The sequence below is a fragment of the Oryctolagus cuniculus genome, chromosome 9, assembly GCF_051225735.1.
Source record: "Oryctolagus cuniculus isolate XC-2025 breed Fujian yellow rabbit chromosome 9, ASM5122573v1, whole genome shotgun sequence".
NCBI lineage: Eukaryota > Metazoa > Chordata > Mammalia > Lagomorpha > Leporidae > Oryctolagus > Oryctolagus cuniculus.
Genome location: NC_142875.1, coordinates 38,755,798 through 38,776,829, shown reverse-complemented (window position 1 = coordinate 38,776,829; position 21,032 = coordinate 38,755,798). Strand labels below are relative to the sequence as shown.

Sequence of the window (21,032 nt, the reverse complement as noted above, 5' to 3'; positions counted from 1 at the left end):
TTATACAATGATTTTCAATAACTTCTACTCTTTCCTCTTTATTGCTTCTCTAATATCATGGGTCTTATTCCCTAAATTATTAGGAAATGCATGCCTTAATTCACCTCATCATGAACTTTAATCATTCATTCACTGAATCAACAACACTAAACTCCTTCCTCCCCTTTCCAAACCAGATCCCTAATCTAGTTAAAAATAAAAGAGGACGCTTCATCTCAAAAAGAACATATAAAAGCACTTCATGGAAATTACAATTTTTTTAAGGTTTATTTGAGAGACAGAGTTACAGACAAAAAGAGGGAGAGACAGAGAGAGAGGTCTTCCATCTGCTGGTCCACTCTCCAAATGGCGGCAACAGTGGGAGCTACGCCGATCTGAAGCCAGGAGCCAGGAGCTTCTTTGGGTTTCCCATGTACGTGTAGCAGCCCAAGCACTTGGGCCACCTTCCACCACTTTTCCAGGCCATAGCAAAGAGCTGGATCACAAGAGGAGAAGCTGGGACTAGAACAAGCACACATAGAGGATGCTGGCACCGCAGGCAGAGGTTTAGCCTACTACGTCACAGCTCCCACCTGGGAAAATACATATTATTTAAAAAAAAAATATGGGAGCCAGTGTTATGGCATAGCAGGTCAAGCCTCCACCTACAAGGCCAACATCCCATATGGGCACCAATTCAAGTCACAGCTGCTCCACTTCCAATCTAGTTCCCTGAAAATGAGCCTGGGAAAGCTGCGGAGGATGGCCCAAATCGTTGGGCCCCTGCACTCACATGGGAGACCCAGAGGTCCGGCCCAGACCTGGCCATTTGCAGCCATTTGGGAAGTGAGTGAACCAACAGATGGAAGACCACTCTCTCTATATCTCCCTCTCTAATTGTGCCTTTTGAATAAATAAAATAAATCCTAAAAAAACTATGTATGCATTTCAACATTTTTTTTGCATCTAAATAAACTTTAATTCCATTTTCCATTAGCTTTTGGTAGTACCTTAATATGTCAGAATAAAAAAAGAAAAAAAAAGAAAGAAAGAAGAAGAAAATTGCCAGGAAAGTATGAACTGGAACAGTAAAAATCTCTGTTCACACTCTAAAGAGGCAAAGGGCCAAGAACTACAGTGACCACAGATTATTAATCTTCGCTTTTTTGAAACTCTGCAAAGCGCTCGCTGAAGTGCTGCCGTGCGACTTCCAAAGCACAGCCACTTGTGCACAGCCATGCCTGAACGGCCATGTCAAGGGCTCTCCATGATCCTCGTAGCCCATTACAACAAGAAGGGTCCCAGAGGGCAGGAACCATCACCCAGCCTGCACTCCTGAGTCCACTGTTACATCCTGAAGCGTAACTCTATGTACACTGAGAAAATCCACCTCTTTAGCACCACATGCCCACTGCACTGTGGATGGGAAATGCACGCGGCCATACACATCATTAAACTGAACACAGACAAGTGAGTTACACTACAGGGCCATCTGGAAACTCGGGCCTAACAATCCTCCTAAACTCCTAAACGTCAAACCTACCGACAGTAACATTTCCCTCCGTTCTCAGTCTTACGGCTGCTGCTGTGTGCCAGCCCTCAGGCGCTCTTCTGAGTAAACAAATTTGATTAACAGAGTTTATAATTTTCATAATGTGTACAATGGTGAAAGAACTCAGGGCACATTTAAGGAATGCCCCAGCTGTTCAGGTCTTTAGAGACCTAGCAGTAGCGAAAAAAACAGCATTTATTAATGCCTCCAAGCACTTTCCATTTTTTTCATGAAGCGATATAAAGTTTTTTTTTTAATTTTATTTATTTGAGAGGTAGAATTACAGGCAGTGAGAGGGAGAGACAGAGAGAAAGGTCTTCTTTCTATTGATTCACTCCCCCAAATGGCCGCAACGGCCGGAGCAGTGCCAATCCCAAGCCAGGAGCTTCTTCCTGGTCTTTCACGTGGGTGCAGGGGCCCAAAGACTTGGGCCATCGTCCACTGCTTTGCCAGGCCACAGCAGAGAGCTGGATTGGAAGAGGAGCAGCCAGGACTAGAACCGGTGCCATATGGGATGCCGGTGCCGCAGGTGGACGATTAACCTACTGTGCCACGGTGCCGGCCCTCTATAAAGTTTTCAAATGTGATTGCCACCCAATATCTCTGGCCTACATGGCCAGGGCACATTCAAGAGCGAGCATGATGCCAGCCTGGATCATCACTAGTGGGCAGAATAAGCAGGGTGATGCTTTAAGGACCCTGATTCAGAGATGAATTCAAATACTGCTCTCAGAAAGAGCTCCTTGTTGGTAAAGAGCAGCCACACGGTTAAGGAGAACACGCATGGACTTCTCCTGAGCCTGCAGAAGGCCAATGAGAATGCCCCACAGGGGCCGGCGCTGTGGCATTGCCGCTGCCTGCAGTGCCAGCATCCCAAACGGGCTGCTCCACTTTCAATCCAGCTCTCTGCTATGGCCTGGGAAAGCAGCACAAGACGGCCCAAGCGCTTCGGGCCCTGCACCCATGTAGGAGACCGGAAGAAGTTCGTGGCTCCTGGCTTTGGATTAGCGCAGATCTGGCCATTGCGGCCATCTGGGGAGTGAACCAACTGATGGAAGACCTCTCTCTCTCTGCCTCTGCCTCTCTGTAACTCTTTCAAACAAACAAATAAATTAAAAAAAAAAAAAAAAAGCGGGTCATATTTGACAATTTGGATACACACGAGTTTGGTCCTCACTGGAAACTGTGAACCTCTAAACTGGAATATATATGGGGGGTTCCAGGCCATGCCTGAAGTTACCAAAATGCTAACTTAGCACTTCTTAACTTTCTCTCCTATCAACCCCAACTGTCTGAAAGGAAATCAGTATCTCAGTGCAGTTATAATCTACCCACAGCACCCCCAATTGGAAGCTCTGGGCTAATTCACTCCATAAGCTGCAAATCTAAATGCCAACAGGAGCCGGCCGGAAGCTGAAATAGAGAAATGTGGCCAAAGAGAGACTGGCAGTGGCTGGGACACTGAGTGCCCTCTGTAATGAGGGTATATAAACAAAAAAGCAAACACACACAAACACACACACACACACGCACGCACACTGCTAGTTCATGACATGTTCTGCACCTGTCTGACCTTCAGGTGCAGTGCAAAATGTCTAGTAGCACAGAGAAATGACAAACTGTACAGACTCCAGATCTACCTGGGCCCTTGCAATGCTGGGCCAGGACGAACCTAAATAAATTCACATAATACAACACACTGCTTCTCACCGGAGCATCCGTTTATAATACAACACGCTGCTTCTCACCGGAGCATCAGTTTTCTGTGTAGATGTCTGAAAATCGATATTAACACAGAAAGTAAAACAAGAGAGGCAGAATAAATTCATTGCTTGCAGCAGGCTACTCTCAACTACAAACCTCAAATTATTTTCCCTTTGTGAGGAAAAGTTGGAGAACGAGGCTACTGGGCACGTCACCGAATGGGAAAGAACCTCTTAAAATGGCTCTGAAAACCAGGTGATTTTCAAAACTTTATCCACTGTTGGGAGCTCTTGTCACCTGCGGGCCATTCTGATTGCTACTCAAATACAACCAACGCTGTCCGGAGGCCCCAGGGGAGTCTGTACTTCGTGCCAGTCTGGTGGGTGGAGGGCACCCCACAAACACAGGGACATCCTTGCCCGTTCTATGCTGATAAACAGTGTTCTTCATGCAGCCTGCATTTGTTTGTTTACTGGTAATGAATAAAACATTGAAATTGCCATTTGGAATATAAAGCGCTGTGATTCCTGCAAAAGGTAAAGTTAGGCCTGCTGTAGGTTAGAGTACTAAGGCTGTCATTTATAGAATAAAACCCATTATCACTATTCAAATATTGAACAAGAATAGTTTGTATGCAAAGATTAAGTTGCCACAGGGGACTATTGATATACGCAATGTGGCTGAAGAGATATGGAATGCATATTAAAATTTATATACTGAAAAGAAAAATTGTATTTAACAGATATATTTAATATTCTGGTAAGATTGACTGCAATTGTTAAACTTCTATTTGCTGACATTTCAATTATAACCTTCTATTTCCAGTACCCTTGGTTCAACCCAAAAATTTTCTGCAGGCCCAAAAGTATGTACTTTACAAGGTCTCAGTCTGCAAATGATTTCTGCTAGTGTTCAGTAGACTGAAACTTTCAAGAAAAAGACCAAAGGTGAATCTGAATACGCTTTTCCTCACAGAAGCACCAAATTTTGAAATGATCAGAATAGAGAGTTACGACAACGTTTTTATAAATAAAGTGTGAGGTTAAGGGGTATACTGGTTAAACAGTCAATGGTGGCATCAGGGATGAAACCAAAGGATTTTGAACCCACACTCTATGCTCTTAACTACTACATAGTTCATTGCCTCTTCACTAATCATAATTGCGTAAGTGTATGTTCACATATAAATTACACATAGAATCATTAAATTATGTAACCTAAGCGATTAGATCCATATAATTGTAAAACAATGTCAGAAAATGTTTATTCCTATAATCTCTTCCAATCTCTTAGAAGCCTTACTATTGTAATTACAGACTCACATCTAATTTAATGCTACTGGAACCCTCAACACACTCTCAATGTGTGTGTTATGTCTGTGCAGTTTGTGAAGTTCCCACTAGATTACACTGTGTGCAGTGAGCACACAGCATTACACGGCTTAATGAAGTTACTTGGCCTAAAACCAGTTTCCTCAAATATAGAAGAAAAATGACAACTGTGTTTATGTCCTCAGTTAGCCATGGGAATCTAAAGAAATAATGCAAGTAAAGAGCTTAGCACAGGGTCCAGCGTACAGGAATGTCAATGTAGGTTATAACCATTCATGTAGTTATTATCACCACCCACTCAAGTGTCCTCATGACTCCCATAGGGTCGGGCACATGAATACTTGAAAGAGTTTCCCGTACAGTCACAGGTACCCTTTCCCTCCACAGGCACCATCGTCAAACGTATTTCACACGCGGATGACTCACATGCTGTTCCCTCTACCTGGAATGCCATTCCCTGCAGTCATTGCCTTCTGCTTCACGGCAACATTTCAGCTCCCCTGTGGCTCCTTCTGTCACACAGGGGAAGGCTCTCCTAACCTCAGAGCCTACGCTGGGCTCACTCTTGGTCCTCGTTACCAAAGCACTCAAGACCAAGTATTCTCACTGTCTTTGTATGCGTCTTAGAAAATCCTTAAGCCAAATAATACCCGTTTACAAACATACAGACAAGATATTCAGTGAACATTATTTGAAAATGAAAATAAATTTTAACAAAAACCAAGTATTTCTACCCGACTAACTTTTCCATGACTCTCATCCTCTCTGCCAAATAGCGTACTGAATTTTGACTCTGGTTCAATTTTTGAAAGAAACAGAAAAGAGATAAAAACAAAAGACAAACAATAAGCCAGTTTTTAATGGAAAAAAAAAAAAAAAAAACCTTGAATCAGTCTCTCCCAAGATAAAGTCAATGTGGCCATTAACATATGAAACTTGATCATTAACCATTAGAAAGCATAAATTAAAACCGTGAAACACCAACACACACAGCCTTTAGATGGCAAAAATATTAAACACAGAGACTAGTGAGGACATGGCACATCTGAAACTCTTATACAAAGGTACTCAAAATATGACATGCTTCTCTAGCGCAAAAAATTTTTAAATATGCATAGTTTTTTACTCATGTACATTTTCAATGGACTTTTTGATGACTCTTTGCATACAGGGATTTAAATATTTTTGTACCAAAATGAACTTACCTCTTAATTCCATTTTTCATGAACTTCTGAAGTACCCCTGTACATTGCTGATTAAAGTCCAAACTGGCACAGTCACACAGGACAACTATTTGACAGCATGTACTAAGATGCAAACACATTTTCACTAAAAGTCCCACTTTCAGGAATATGCCATGCAGAAATATGTACTTAGGGTGCCAAAAAGCACTTCTAAAAATTCACAGCAGAATATTCCTAACAGCTAAAAACTAGAAATAGACCGAGGGCCTATCAGCAATAAAAAGGATAAATCAGCCTATGTGAACTTTTTTTAATACATTTCACATAATGGAATATTATACAGCAACAGAAAAAGACTAATACTGCTAGATGCCAAAAAAAGAAGCCAGATTCGGAAGAGCGCTTTTGAATCCCTGTGGTGTTTATGGACAGATAGCTGTCTATGGTGATAGAGATGGCATAAAGTTAACTCTAATACAAGCAGCTAATTATAATGTTTTATGACTTGATCGAGGTGAATGCTACATGCATATATGGTCATTTGCTCAGTGTTTGTCCATTTGTATATTTGTACTGTACGCACTTTCCCACGTGTGAATTACATTTTGGTCCAAAGGTAATCTAGAAGTAAATGAACAAATAAATACCCTCAATCTAAAAAAGACCAACACATATAAATCATCCATCTTCAGGAAGTCTGAGATTATACCCTCTGCACCTACTTACTTAATTCTATTTGATACTGCATCTTAATCAGAGTAAAAAAATTTTAATGGGAAGTTCTATTTTAATCAAGTTGTTAAATATATACATACGCAGGCTTAGCACTGCCACAGAAAGGGATGGGACAGCAAACAAATTACCTTTTCATTACAAATGTTAAGACGGAAAGAGATTTTGCTGAGATAAGCTGGCAACTCTCAAAAAGAGAAATTTTACATACTTACATACACACACACACACATTATACTTACACATGTCTTCAAAAAAAACTGCTCTGCATTGGAATCAACCGGCCAAACAGCAATGAAATAATACAAAAGCAAAGGCTCAGAGTCAGTGTTGTGGCACAGCTGATAAAGCCACCACCGTACAGGTGCTGGTTCATATCCCAGCTGCTCCACTTCTGATCCAATTGCCTACTAATTACCTGGGAAAAGCAGTGGAAGATGACCCCAGTGTTTGGGCACCTATAACCCATGTGGGAGACCCAAAGGAAACTCCTGGCTCCTGGCCCAGGTCTGGGCATTGTACCCATCTGGGAGAGTAAACCCGTGGATTGGGGATCCTCTCTGTCTTTCTCCCTGTAATGTTTTCAAAATCAATCAATCAATTAAAAAAAAAAAAACCAAAACAGAAATTTGAGCATATCAGTGGTTGCCCATTTCCCAGAGAGACGACAAGGTAAGAAAGAAAATATCAGAGCAGATGGTCATCAAGAGGCGCTATCAACTCCACTAGAGACCAGGAAGGTGTACAAGGGAGTGCATCGGTCAGTGGGGTCTGCCAGCTCCATGCTAGCTTCCTCAGCCCTGTCATAGAAAGACCTGAGAAGTCAGAGCTGCAGCAGACAAGGCCGTGAAACCTGTCAGGGTCCTTAGAGATACTGTTACACACACACACACACACACACACACGCATTCATGCAAGTGTACTTCAAAGTGTTTGTGTAAAATGGAATTAAAAGATAAGTTAGTGGGGCAAGCAGATGGCCTAACAGTTAGTATTCGAGTTAAGATGCCCATGGCCCTTTTCAGATTATCTGGGTACCATTTGTGCTTCCAACTCGTGACTCGAGCTTCCTGCTAGTGCAGACTCTGAGAGGCAGCAACACTAAATCAAGTACATACTACCCACCTGGGAGACGGGGACATGACCTCTCTACTCCCAGCGTGGGCCCTGTCCCAACGCCGGTTGCTCTAGGCATTTGGAGAGTGAAGCAGGAGGCAGATGAGAGTGTTCTCTTCCTATTTCTCTGGATCTAAATAAAATTTTTTTAAAAATATATTTTAAAAAAGCTTTTGAGCATCCTTGCTTTAGTGACAATATTTTTAAGAACAGGCATGTGCGGAGACTTTAAAAAGTTCATGGAAATTACATTTTCTGGAAAAAAAAAAAAACTATGGGTTTCAAAAAAATTTTACAACAAATTTATCTTTTAATTCCACTTTTCCATGTACATTTTGAAGTATCTTTGTATATTAAGACAGCATTCTGAACACAGGAAACCTCAATGGCATTTTACCAATTTAAATTGGGAATAACAGGGAAAGATCCAAGATGGCTGAATAGGGAAAAGATGTGCTGATTTTGACCACAGAAAGTAACAGAAGTGAGGGGATAAAGATAAAGATAAAGGGGAGCAAGTGCATTCCAAGGGAAGAGCTGGAGAGAAGTTTGTAGGGGAAATTGTGTGCAACTGGGGGATTTTATTGGAGGAATGAATCTGCAGTCCCAACCGACTGAGTCTGGGATGGAGGGCTGCATAGGGCAGAGTGACCACTTAGGCCTGTGAAGCACTGCCCTCCACTCACTCTATCAAGGCACCAAGGCTCAGCATTCCAAGGCGAAGCACCAATCAACTTCCATCAGGCAGGCAGTTGGCTCTGGGAATGCCTTAGCTCTCTCCATAGATGAGGGAGGCTTGTGAGGATAACAGTGGTCCCTCGCTCCCTGTGACAGTGACAGCCACACCTGCTATGACTGAGGGAATTCTGTGACGGTGTGCAATAGGGTATGGGGTGTGGCTGGGTCTCCAGGCAATGACTAGGATCAGAGTTCCCTGAGTGCCTAGAGTGGGTAATTAGAGACAGCACTATGCTCACACTGAGGAGAGCACAGATCCTTTGTCTGAGTCATGCACCTGCGTGGGAAGGGTGTGTAGCCACCGTGGGCTCACCTGGGTAGCTAGCTCACCTTGGAAGACAGGGGGTGAGGCAGTGATCATGCCAGCAATGTAATCATACCCTCACCCGTGTTGACTACAGCAGAGATCTACCACGCCCAACTCCAGTGTCACTCTGGACTCTTGCCCCACCTTCAAGCACTAGCTGGGGATCACTGGCCCCACCCAGCACAAGCCACTGGACATGCACTGAAGGAACAGATAATCCAGTAAGCCACAGAGACATACATCAAGGATAAGAGACCTCAGAGATGAATACCAACAAGCATTTACACAAAGTCTAAAGTTAAATGTAGAAATACAAGAAACATGAACAGTATAATTCCCCAAAAGGAAAATAACACTTCAATATTACAATGTAAAGAAGAAGAGAATGATGAAATGCCTGAAAAGAAATTCTAAAGAATGATGATAAGATTATTCAAAAAATACACAGAAAAATGTTTTAAATTAAAGAAATTCATACATGACATGGGTGAGAAATTCTGTTAGGAGACAGAAATATTGAAGAGAAATCTAACTGAAATATTGGAAATGAAGAATACATCAAATAAAAACTACAGTGGAAAGCCTCAACAGACCACATGAGGCAGAAGAAATAATATCTGAGCTAGAAGACAAATTCTTGAAAAAAATCTGAGAGATTAAAAAAAAAAAAAGAAGAAAAGAAGAAGAGAGAAAGAGGAATAGGAAGAGGCGGAGGAAGAGGAAGAAGAAAAATTACAAATACTAAAAATAGTGTCTGAGATTTACGGCACACTATCAAATGACCATACATGTCTTAGGAGCTCCTGGAGGTATATAAAGAGAGAATATTTTAGATGATACATTTACTGAAATATTAGCAAAACATCCTTAATTATAAGAAAGATTTGGACATCCAAGGACAGGAAGCAAATAGAACTGCTAATAGGTGTGATCAGAAAAGATCTTCACTATCACACAATACAATTGAACTTTCCAAAGTGAAACATAAAGAAAAGATCATAAAATGTATACAAGAGAAATTCTCCAATAAGACTGATAGCTGACTTCTCAAAATAATCCCCAAAGGAAAGGAGAGAATGGAGAGAAACATTCCAAATTCTAAAAGAAAAAAACTGTCAATCCAGAATACTTTACCAAAAAAGCTCTAATTTATAAATGAGGGTGAAATGAAGGCCTTCCAAAACAAGAGAAACTGAGGAATTTGTCACCACTCATTCAGCCTTAGAAATGAGATGTGCTACATACATAAACACAGAAAGTCAGAATCCTGAAAGAAATGTGAAGGCACATAATCTTTGTTTTTTAAGAATCTTCCCTGGGGATGGCTCCATGGTTCACTTGGCTAATCCTCTGCCTGCGGTGCCGGCATCCCAAATGGGCGCCAGGTTCTAGTCCCAGTTGCTCCTCTTCCAGTACAGCTCGCTGCTGTGGCCCGGGAAGGCAGTGGAGGATGACCAAAGTTCTTGGGCCCCTGCACCTTCATGGGAGACCAGGAAGAAGCACCTGGCTCCTGACTTTGGCCATTTGGGGGTTGAACCAACGGAAGGAAGACCTTTCTCTCTGTCTCTCTCTCACTGTCTAACTCTGCCTGACAAATAAATAAATAAATAAATCTTCCCATGTGTGCCGGTGCCGGCCCCAGCAGATAATATCTTAGTAAAAGCACAAAGGAAATCCAAAATCAACAACAGGAATATCTAGAGAAAATGTAAGACCAACTAATTATTTATCAAAAATAACCTTGAATGTAAATAGCCTAAATTCTCCAATTAAAAGATACATACTAGTTGAGTGGGTTAAAAAAAATAAGACCCATAGGTCAGGCGCCGTGGCTCACTTGGTTAATCCTCCACCTGCGGCGCCAGCATCCCATATGGGCGCTGGATTCTGTCCTGGCTGCTCCTCTTCCAGGCCAGCTCTCTGCTGTGGCCCAGGAAGGCAGTGGAGGATGGCCCAAGTGCTTGGGCACCTGTACCCGAGTGGGAGACCAGGAGGAAGCACCTGGCTCCTGGCTTTGGATTGGCGTAGTTCCAGCTGTAGCAGCCATTTGGGGGGGGGGGGGGTGAACCAACAGAGGGAAAAGCTTTCTCTCTGTCTCTCTCTCACTGTCTAACTCTGTCAAATAAATAAATTTTTAAAAATTAAAAAATAAAAAAAATAAGACCCATTCTTTGTTGCTTACAAGAAACATATCCCACCTACAAAGATACGCAGAGGCTGAAAGCGAAAGGATGAAAAAGATATTCCATGTTAACAAAAAGCTAAAATAAGCAGGAGCAACCATCCCACTATCAGACAAAATAAATTTTACCAAAAAACTGTTAAACTGTTAAAAGAGATGCAGACGAGCATTATGTAATGACTAAGGGACCAATTAAACAAGCAGATGTAACTAGAGTAAATGTATATAAACAAACCCATGCTATTGCAGCTGGAGATTTAAAACAAATGTTAATGGATCTAAAGGAGATATAGACTCCAATACAATAATAATTAGGACTTTAACTTCCCAATTTCATAAATGGATGGATCAAATATACAAAAACAAAACAAAACAAAAACAAAGGAATGACAAAGCTAATCTATGCTATGTACTAAATGGACCTAACTGGTATCTACAGAACACTTCATCCTACAGATGCAGAAAACACATTCTTTCCATCAGTCCATGGAACCTTCTCCAGATTAGACCATAAACTAGGCCATAAAGCAAATCTCAACAAATTTTAAACAACTGAAATCATACCATGTACCTTTGCTTGTATTTTTAATTAATTAATTTATTTGAAAGGCAGAGACAGTGAGAGAGAGAGAGAAATACCATCCATCAACTGATTCCCCAAATTGCCACAATGGCCAGGGCTGGCTGAGGCCAAAGCCATAAGCTGGGATCTTCTTCCATGACTGCTACATGGGTGCAGAGACAAAAAGCTCTTGGGCCATCTCCTGCTGCTTTCTCAGGCACATTAGCAGGGAGATGGATTGGAAGTGGAATAACCAGGACTTGAACCAACACACATATGGGATGCTGGCACTGCAAGTGGAGGCCTAACCTTCTACAGTACAGCACTGGCCCCCAATGTGCATCTTTTCTGACCAATGAAGCTGGAAATTAACAAATGAAGAAGCTCCAGAAAATATGAAAATACATGGAAACTAAATAACAAGCACCTGAATCAACAGTGTGTCATAGGAGAAATCAAAAGGGAAATCAAAAAATTTTGAGAAATGAATGAAGATCAATATGAAAACATATGGCATACAGCAAAAGCAATGTTAAGAAGAAGGGTTACAGTAATTAGTGCTGACATCAAAAAATTGGAAAGGCATCAAATAAATGACCTAACAATACAACTCAAGCATCCAGAAAAACAACAATGAATCAAAACCAAAATTAGTAGGAGTAAAAAATAATTAAAATTAGAAAATAAGCAAAATTGAAACAAAGATACACAAGATTAATAAAGGAAATGCTTTTTTGAAAAAATAAATAAAATTGATGCACCACTGGCCCAACTAACCAAAGAAAGGAGAGAGGAGAAGACCCAGATTTGTAAAATCAAAAATGAAAAAGAAGATGTTAAAATGGACAATACAGAAATAAAAGGAATCATCAGGAATTACTACAGATAGCTAAATGCCAATAAACTGGAAAATCTAAAAGAAACAGATTTCTATACACACACACTCTACCAAAATTGAGTCATGAAGACACGGAAAACCAAAACAGACCAATAACCAAGACAGAGACTGAATCAGTAATAAAGACCCTGCCAACAAAGAAAACCCCAGGACTGGATGGCTTCACTGCCAAATTCTACCAAACTTATTTTTTAGATTTATCTATTTATTTTAAAGTCAGAGTTACAGAGAAGCAGAGGCAGAGACAGAGACAAAGTGAGGTCTTCCATTTTTTGGTTCACTCCCAAATGGCCACAATGGCCAAGCTGTGCCGATCTGAAGCCAGGACCCTCCTCCAGGTCTCTCGAGGATACAGGGGCCCAAGGACTTGGACCATTCTCTAGTGACTTCCCAGGCGACAGCAGAGATCTGGATCGGAAATGGAGCATCCAGGACTCAAACCAGCGCACATATGGGATGCCAGCACTGCAGGTGGCAGATTTACCCACTACACCACAGTACCAGCCCTTCTACCAAACTTTTAAAGAAGAATTGACGGCCGGCGCCGCGGCTCACTAGGCTAATCCTCCGCCTAGCGGCACCGGCACACTGGGTTCTAGTCCCGGTCGGGGCGCTGATTCTGTCCCGGTTGCCCCTTTTCCAGGCCAGCTCTCTGCTATGGCCAGGGAGTGCAGTGGAGGATGGCCCAAATGCTTGGGCCCTGCACCCGCATGGGAGACCAGGAGAAGTACCTGGCTCCTGCCTTTGGATCAGCGCGGTGCGCCAGCCGCGGCGGCCATTGGAGGGTGAACCAACAGCAAAGGAAGACCTTTCTCTCTGTCTCTCTCTCTCACTGTCTCCTCTGCCTGTCAAAAAGAAAGAAGAAGAAGGAGGAGGAGGAAGGAAGGAGGAAGGAAGGAAGGAAGGGAGGGAGGGAGGGAGGGAGGGAGGGGAGGAGGAGGAGGAGGAGGAGGAAGAGGAGGAGGAGGAGGAAGAGGAGGAAGAAGAAGAAGAAGAAGAACTGATCCCAAGTCTTCTCAAACTATTCAAAACAATTAACAGGAGGGAATCCTTCCAAATCCTTCTATGAGGCCAACAAGAGAGAACTACAGACCAATATCTCTGATGAACACATGTGCAAAAATACTAAATAAAATACTAGTGAATCAATTTCAACAACAAATCAGAAAGCTCCTTCACCCAGACCAAGTGAGATTTATCCCTGGTATGCAGAAATTGCTCAATATATGCAAATCAGCAAATGATATATCACATTAACAAACTGAAGAATAAAAATCAGATGATTATCTTAGTAGATGCAAAGAAAGCATTTAATAAAACACTATATCCTTTCATGATAAAAACCGTAAGCAAACTGGGTATATAAGAAACATACCTCAACACAACCAAGGCAATACATGACAAATCCAAAGCCAGTACCATATTGAATGGGGGAAAGCTGCAAGCATTTCCACTAAGATCTAGTACCACGCTGACCTGAAGGCAGGAGCCAGGTGCTTCTCCTGGTCTCCCATGGGGTGCAGGGCCCAAGCACTTGGGCCATCCTCCACTGTACTCCCTGGCCACAGCAGAGCGCTGGACTGGAAGAGGGGCAACCGGGACAGAATCCGGCGCCCTGACCGGGACTAGAACCTGGTGTGCCGGCACCACAAGGCAGAAGATTAGCCTAGTGAGCTGCGGCGCCGGCCCCATAGCTAACACTTTACACAAAAATCCAGTCAAAATGGATCAAAGACCTGAATCTATGCCCCAATATGCTCAAATTACTAGAAAATATTGAAAAGACCATGTAAGACATTAGCACAGGCAAAGACTTCTTTGAAAAGACCCCAGAGGCACAATCAAAGCCAAAATGGACAAACAGGATTACATAAAGCTGAAAAGCTTCTGTACTGCAGAAGAAATACTCAGCAAAGTGAAGAGGCAATGGACAGCATGGGAGAATTTATTTGCAAACGATGCAGCTTCTAAAGGTCTAATATTCAGAATATATAAAAAACAAGAAACTCAACAACAACAAAACAAACAACCCAGTTAAGAAATGTGCAAAGGACTCAGACAGACATTTTTCAAGAGGAAATCCAAATGGCCAACAGACAGATGAAAAAATGCTCAGGATCATTAGTCATCAGGGAAACACAAATCAAAACCACAATGAAGTTTCACCTCACCCCAGTGGGTAGGGTGGGAAGATTCAGTGTGTTTCTGAAGTTGTATTTACGAAATGCATGAAGTTTGCATATCTTCAATAAAAGGTTTCTGGGTCAAAACAAAACTATATAAGAAGTTTATGAAATGCATTCCTTTTATCAATAAAAAAAACAAAATAAAATTTTAAAATCAGTAGTAGTGATCTGCACAATAAATTCTTCATTTTCAAATCCCTTACTCACAAAAAACTTCTTAGGATCTTTCCCTCTCTTTCAGCATACCTCCTAGTTATTTTGTTTCTTATTCATAATAAACAGCTAATTATCTCAAAAAAGTGACCTAACTCACACAGACAGCCTAAGAGGTGCTTAGTACAGCTGAAGAGCTTTGTAGAATGTATTCATCCATAAAACTTCAACAAAGTGGGGCCAGCATTTTGGTGAGAAGGGTTGAAATGGTCATTTTTCCATTCAATTATTGTCTATATTCCCATTAAACTAGGGTCCTTATACTATCTCGGGGCCAGTGTTGTGGTATAGCTGGTAAAGCCATAGCATCCCAGCATCCCATATGGGTGCCATCTGGAGTCCGGCTGTTCCACTTCTGATCCAGCTCCCTGCTAATGCACTTTGGAAAGCAGAAGATGGCCTGAGTACTTGGCCCCTGCACTCACAATGGAAACGCGGATGAAACCCCAGGCTCCTGACTTCAGCATGACACAGCTGCAGCCACTGCAGCCATTTGGGAAGTGAACTGGTGAATGGAAGATCTCTCTCTCTCTCTCTCTCTCTCTCTCTCTCTCTTTCTGTCTCTCTGTTTCTCTGTCTCCGTCTCTCCCTTCCTCTCTCCCTCCTTCACTCCCTCCTTCTCACCTCTCCTTCTTCTGCCATAAATCTTTAAAAAAAAAAAAACCTTCAACAAGGCAAGCTCATCTTTGAAAATGGGTCACTTTCAGATCATTAACAAATATAGCTTCTCCTAAACATTTAATGTTACAATGGAAATTCTGACTCTTAAACATTAAAATACAAAAGCATCATCCCAGCCTCATCATGGATGGTTAAGCAAGATCTAAGAAGCTAAAATCTTACAAAAATAACCACCAATATCTGGCATGTTTTAGCTACTCAACAGAAAATACAAGGCATATATAGGTTAAATGTATTTCTTTTAAAGCTTAGGAAGGAAAAAAAATAATTATAATGTATAATGACATGAGGGATTCACTTTTTTTTTTTTCATTTAGAGGTCTTCCATGACAACTGATAACTGGGACACATCAAAAATCTTGTTTTAGGGTTATTTGGGAACTGACATACATTTGCATAGGCATGAAATTAAATTTTACTACATGTTGAAAACAAACATAGAAATTAAGGTTGGCCTTTTCTACTGAAACTAAGCTTAAAATTGGTCTTCAAAATGGAACTCACTTTTCAACTTTCCATACCAAAAAATGTAGTTCTATTCCCATACTACTACCTGTCCATATAAAGATTTCAAGCTGCAACGAGTTTCAGCCTTAGAGCAATTGAATTTAATTCTATTTCACTGCAACTCTTTGGGTAATAAACATATTCTTCATAAACTAGTATAAAATGATAGAATTATCACAGTGGGAAAGCTGTTTCCACTTAAGTTGTTCATACTGAAAATCTGATTCCACTGTCAAACAGCTTACTCACAACACACATTTTTAACTTACAAGTCCCTTGAAATCAAAGATGTAACATCACACATTTAAATAAAAGCAGAAAACAAATCAATATAGCTTTGCATCTCTTTTTTATGATCATTTAGCAAAATTTATTCTTTTCCTGAAAATTTCTTTTCCTGGTGAAAAATGCTTCAGATTTTAACATTTTAAGAAGATTAAAACTCTACTTTTTTATTTCCTCAGAAAAAGGCAAAATAAATTGTCCAGACTGCAAAACACCCTCGAAACCCTAAGGCCTTTTCTTCCAGCTTCCTCTGTAACAGGAACAAAACTCGGGGCCCTGGTCCCTGCATCCACACGCTCTCCTTGCTCTGTGTCACGGCCTGGACCTTAAACGTAAGTGTCAGGCAGTCATGAAATATCAGCAAGTCCAAAATCTTCAGGGATCAAATATACAATGACATTCTGCTTTGTGGGGAATGAAATCCCATGGCCTATCGCCAGGCCTTAAAGGGGTTTGACAAGCTGGGAAAGCAGAGGAAAATTCCAGCCAGCCTTTAAAACAAGATCATCCTGCCATGGAATTGGATTACAAGAGGCCTTATTAGCCTCATATCTGTATTCACTAAAACACTGTCATGCATGTATACTTCGAGAAGCAACTGTAAAAATTTTATTTAATAACATTTGGTTTCTTTAAAATTACACAGTAGTTGTGAACTAAAGCCACTAAATCACCAAAGTAATGCAAAAAGAAAAAAAAAAAAAAAAAAAGGCAAGCAGCCCGTGTTAGCAAATGAGTAAAGTACTCTATTGCCTGTTTATCCATCATAGCCCTGCTGCAGAAAGAAAAACAAAGGAATGGATTCCCTGATTACTACGGGGCAAATCCTACAAAGATGGCAGTGCCGCTGCAGCGATGCCCAATACATCACACTCAAGCGCTTATATTAGCCGGAAACTTGACAAAATACAGTGGTTTAAAATGCACTCCGGTTCTCAAGGAAGTTGGTATTATACCAAGAACCTGGAAAAATGAGAACTCTCTGAGACACATGTTTTCAGAGATTTACAACCAGGAAGAAATAGATAAAGGGAAAGAGATTAGACAAGTGTTTAGACTTTTCCATCAAAATATGAAATGGATAAGAGATTTTTAACACCTGCCACTTCCTTCGCAATTCTGGAGGAAAAAAATAAACTGACAATTCACATGATTTTTCATCACCATCAAGATTCAAACCCTCTCGAGTCTGCTCCTGCAAGCCCTATCTCCAGGAAGAGGCCTCAGGTAAAGCTACACAGAGAAAAAGGCAGCATGGAAAGATAGCAGCTTTTTGAATTAAGCTCAGAACAGTTGGTGTCATGAGTAAAATCAGTTTGACTTATTACTAGTAAATTTGTGAAACTGCTCCTCACATCTGGCATTTTACCTGATACTCTACCCACACTTTTCTCATCAAGAATGACAGCAATAACTTGCTGTAATAAATTATTTCTATTCATTCTGCTTTAGTTGAATCAGGGTTCTGAAAGTTCAGAGTTGATGACAATTCCCTATCATCAAGAAACACTTTTGGGGGCCAGCGCTATGGTGCAGTGGGTTAAAGCCCCAGCCTGCAGTGCTAGCATCCTATATGGGCGCCAGTTCAAGTTCCAGCAGCTCCTCTCCCCATCCAGCTCTCTGCTACGGCAGGGGAAAGCAGTACAAGATGGCCCAAGTCCTTGTGCCCCTGCACCTGCATGGGAGACCTAGAGGAAGCTCCTGGCTCCTGTCTTCGGATCAGCTCAGCTCTGGCTGTTGCAGTCATTTGGGGAGCGAACCAGTGGAATGGAAGACCTCTCTCTCTGGCTCTACCTCTCTCTGTAACTCTGTCTTTCAAATAAATAAAATAATTCTTTAAAAAAACCTTTTTTTTCTTGAATTTGTATTTATTTATCTGAGATGCTTAAGAGTCCAAGCTTCCTCCCATCTGCTGGTTCACTCCCCACATGCGATCAACGGCTGGGACTGGTCCTGCACCCAGGAACAAGGCCATCGGGAACACAACCCAGGTCTCCCATGTGGTGGCAGGAACCCAGTCAACTGGGTCACCACTGCTGCCTCCCAGGTCTATACTGGCAGGAAGCTGAAGTCAAGAGCAGGAGCCAGGAGTCAAACCCAGGCACTCCATTAAGGAATAAGGGCAACTTAACCACTAGGCTTAATGCCTGTCTCCTTAAGAAACTTTTCATAGGAAAAGCTACAAACAGGACATGATGCTTTTGAGATGGTGATGTCAGAGATTCTGTAAAATAATCACCCTGAATGGGTGGGGTCGCGGGGGGTGGGGGTGGGGCTACCCCATAACAAAACAGAAAGAACATTAGCTTTGGTGTAGGATCCAGCTGGCTAGCGAAGGCTCAAGAACGCTGATCACAGCCATCTCTTACACCTCTGACTGCACTTTAGTAATCTGAAATCCACATAGTCTGTGTTTCTACATCAAGGCAATCAATGGCCAAATGCCCGTGAAGGCATTTTACTCAGAAAGCAGTTTGCCAGAATGCCACTGGTTACTTCCAAATCACAACGCTAAGGAAGAGCCGCCTACCGGTAAAACAGAAGTGCTATCATCTACTTCAAAAGATTGATATGAAAACTCAATAATGCCAGGGTCCTTGGCAGACACAGAAGAATTTCAGATAGTTACAACTATTATTACTTTGAAGAGCTGTCCTCAAGTGTACACTGCAGAAACCAACCTCAAAGAAATTCACCAACAATGAGATCTCCTTAATGTCATCACTAGCTAGACCACAGGCCTCAACATAGATTGACAGCAGCCAAGCCAGCAGTGGAACTTGGAAACAAACAAGCAAAAAGGAACAGAGCTCTGGTCATCAGAAGGCTAGCTAAGCATGTGGACTAGACAGGCAAAGCAGCACAAAATGAAAAGTCAGTCAGTAAGTGGCATTCCTTCTGAGCCTTCTACATGACACAGACCCGCACTGAGTCTGATCTTTTTATGTCTTCTTACACACTGCAAATATACTGTCATTACTGAAGAAATGGCAACAATGCAATCCCAACCATCTGTCATTATCACAGCATAAGAGATACTAACAACGCATCTCATGTTCAACAACACTAGACACCAGCACAACCCAAAGACAAGCCTAGATGCAGAGCGCAAAACAGGAACCAGGAACGAGCTTCAGGAACACCACACCCAACGCAGTGCCCACGTTCACTGCAAACAGAATTTCAGGGAAAAGAGGAATGTAATTTAATATATACTCACTTTCTATTTCACACAAGAAAATTATCCCTAAGCTAAATAAACACTGCTACCTATGCTTACTTACATGCATCCATCACACCCCCTTTCTGCAACCTCAATGGACTTCTCTCTCACACACACACACACACTTCCGCAGCCACCAGCAGCCACAGGGTCTCTCTGCCTCCCACTTCGGCCGGATGGCTTCCTCCTATTTTGTTCTTTTACACCAGGAATCCCCTTATCTTGTATAGTTTACAACGCCTACTGTTTATTCTCAACTCCTTAATGCGGGCCAAAGGTGGGTTTCCCAACAGTGGGATGGCCAATGATTCAGAAAAGAGGAGGGCAAAGGGTAAATTTTAAAAGCACATCAACACCAAGCCAACTGCAGCCACCAGTGACCACTCCACCCAAATCCCCTAAGCACCCAAATCGCAGAGAACTAATTGTCCCCTTTTGGGAACACAGCTGGCTTGTGAAGCAGGAAAACTCAGATCACAAATTTGTTTTTATCTTGCTGAGACTTACATTCATCTAAATCCATCTGTGTACACCCAAACAAGAAAGAGTCTTGAAATGTGTAGAATGGTAAGTATCCAGGCCGTGCACTGGAATGTAAAGAACTTTCAAACAGCACTTCTCAACGTTGGCAGCACATTCAAATTCATGAAGAGCTTTAAAAATCCCTCTGAGAGGATGGCATCACTGACTATTCGATGGCAAAACTTCCAGTGCTGGGGTTCAAGCATCAGTAGGTTGTGCCTCTTTTTAAGTTTTTAAATATACTGATTTCATTTATTTGAAGGGCAGACAAACAAAGATCTCTCATCTGCTTGTTCACTCCCCAAATGCCCACAAAGGCTGGGACTGAGCCAGGCTACAGCCACAAGTCTAGAATACAATCTGTGTCTCCCATGTGGGTGGCAAAGGTACAAGTACTTAAGCCATCGCTTGCTGCCTCCAAGGGCACACAGGCAGGAAGCTGGAATTGGGAATGCAGCCAGGACTCGAATCCAGGCACTCCAATATGGGATGCAGGTGATGTTTTAACCCCTGTGCCAAATGCTCATGCCATCAGTGGGTTTTAAAAGCAACCCAAGTGATTGCTATGTACAGCCAGGGTTTGGAACATTGCTCCCAACCTACTGGCTCTTAACCTCTGCTCTGCACTCAAGATTCTCAACTGTAGCACTGTATTCCTAGATTCCCTTGGGAAACTTTTAAGCATTCAGATGCCAGGCACCACCCTAGATTAAATTAGAATTTCTGAGAATGGGACCCTAGCATGAAAAAGCTTTCCCACAGGATACCAAACTGGAAGTGTGGTTTCAAACTTCTAACTATAGATCTTCAGCTTGGTTTCCTGAGTTCCTTGAAGGATTACAATGTTACTTCTTTTATATCAAATCTACTTTTATGCTATTTCTAGTAGTATTAACACTTAGGAAACTTTAAAATTTTTTATCCACTTGTTTAAGGACAGACTTGCAACAGAGAAACTCCAAGGCTGCTTTTTATACCTTTGGCTTATAACAACAGAAACTTACTCTCTCAGTTTTGGAAGCTCAGAGTTCAAAAGTCAAGACATCAGTAGGGTCTTGCTCTTTCTGAAGGATCTAGGAGAATCTGTTCCATGCCTTACTCTTAGTTCCTAGTGTTGTTGGCAATCATTG

The 21,032-nt window shown here is 41.8% G+C and overlaps 1 protein-coding gene across 25 annotated transcripts in view; it reads right to left on the bottom strand.

Annotated features, from left to right (window-relative positions):
• The window catches only part of KLF12 (KLF transcription factor 12), a 509,531-nt gene that overhangs the window by 370,817 nt on the left and 117,682 nt on the right, over window positions 1-21,032 (bottom strand). For 3 of the 25 annotated variants that reach the window (XM_089303610.1, XM_089303608.1, XM_089303603.1), the window contains exon 2: window positions 7,608-7,731. The exons of the other annotated variants lie outside the window; for them this stretch is intronic. The gene's annotated coding sequence lies outside the window, so the exon portion shown is untranslated. The remainder of the gene's footprint in view (window positions 1-7,607; window positions 7,732-21,032) is intronic. 25 annotated transcript variants of the gene reach the window in all.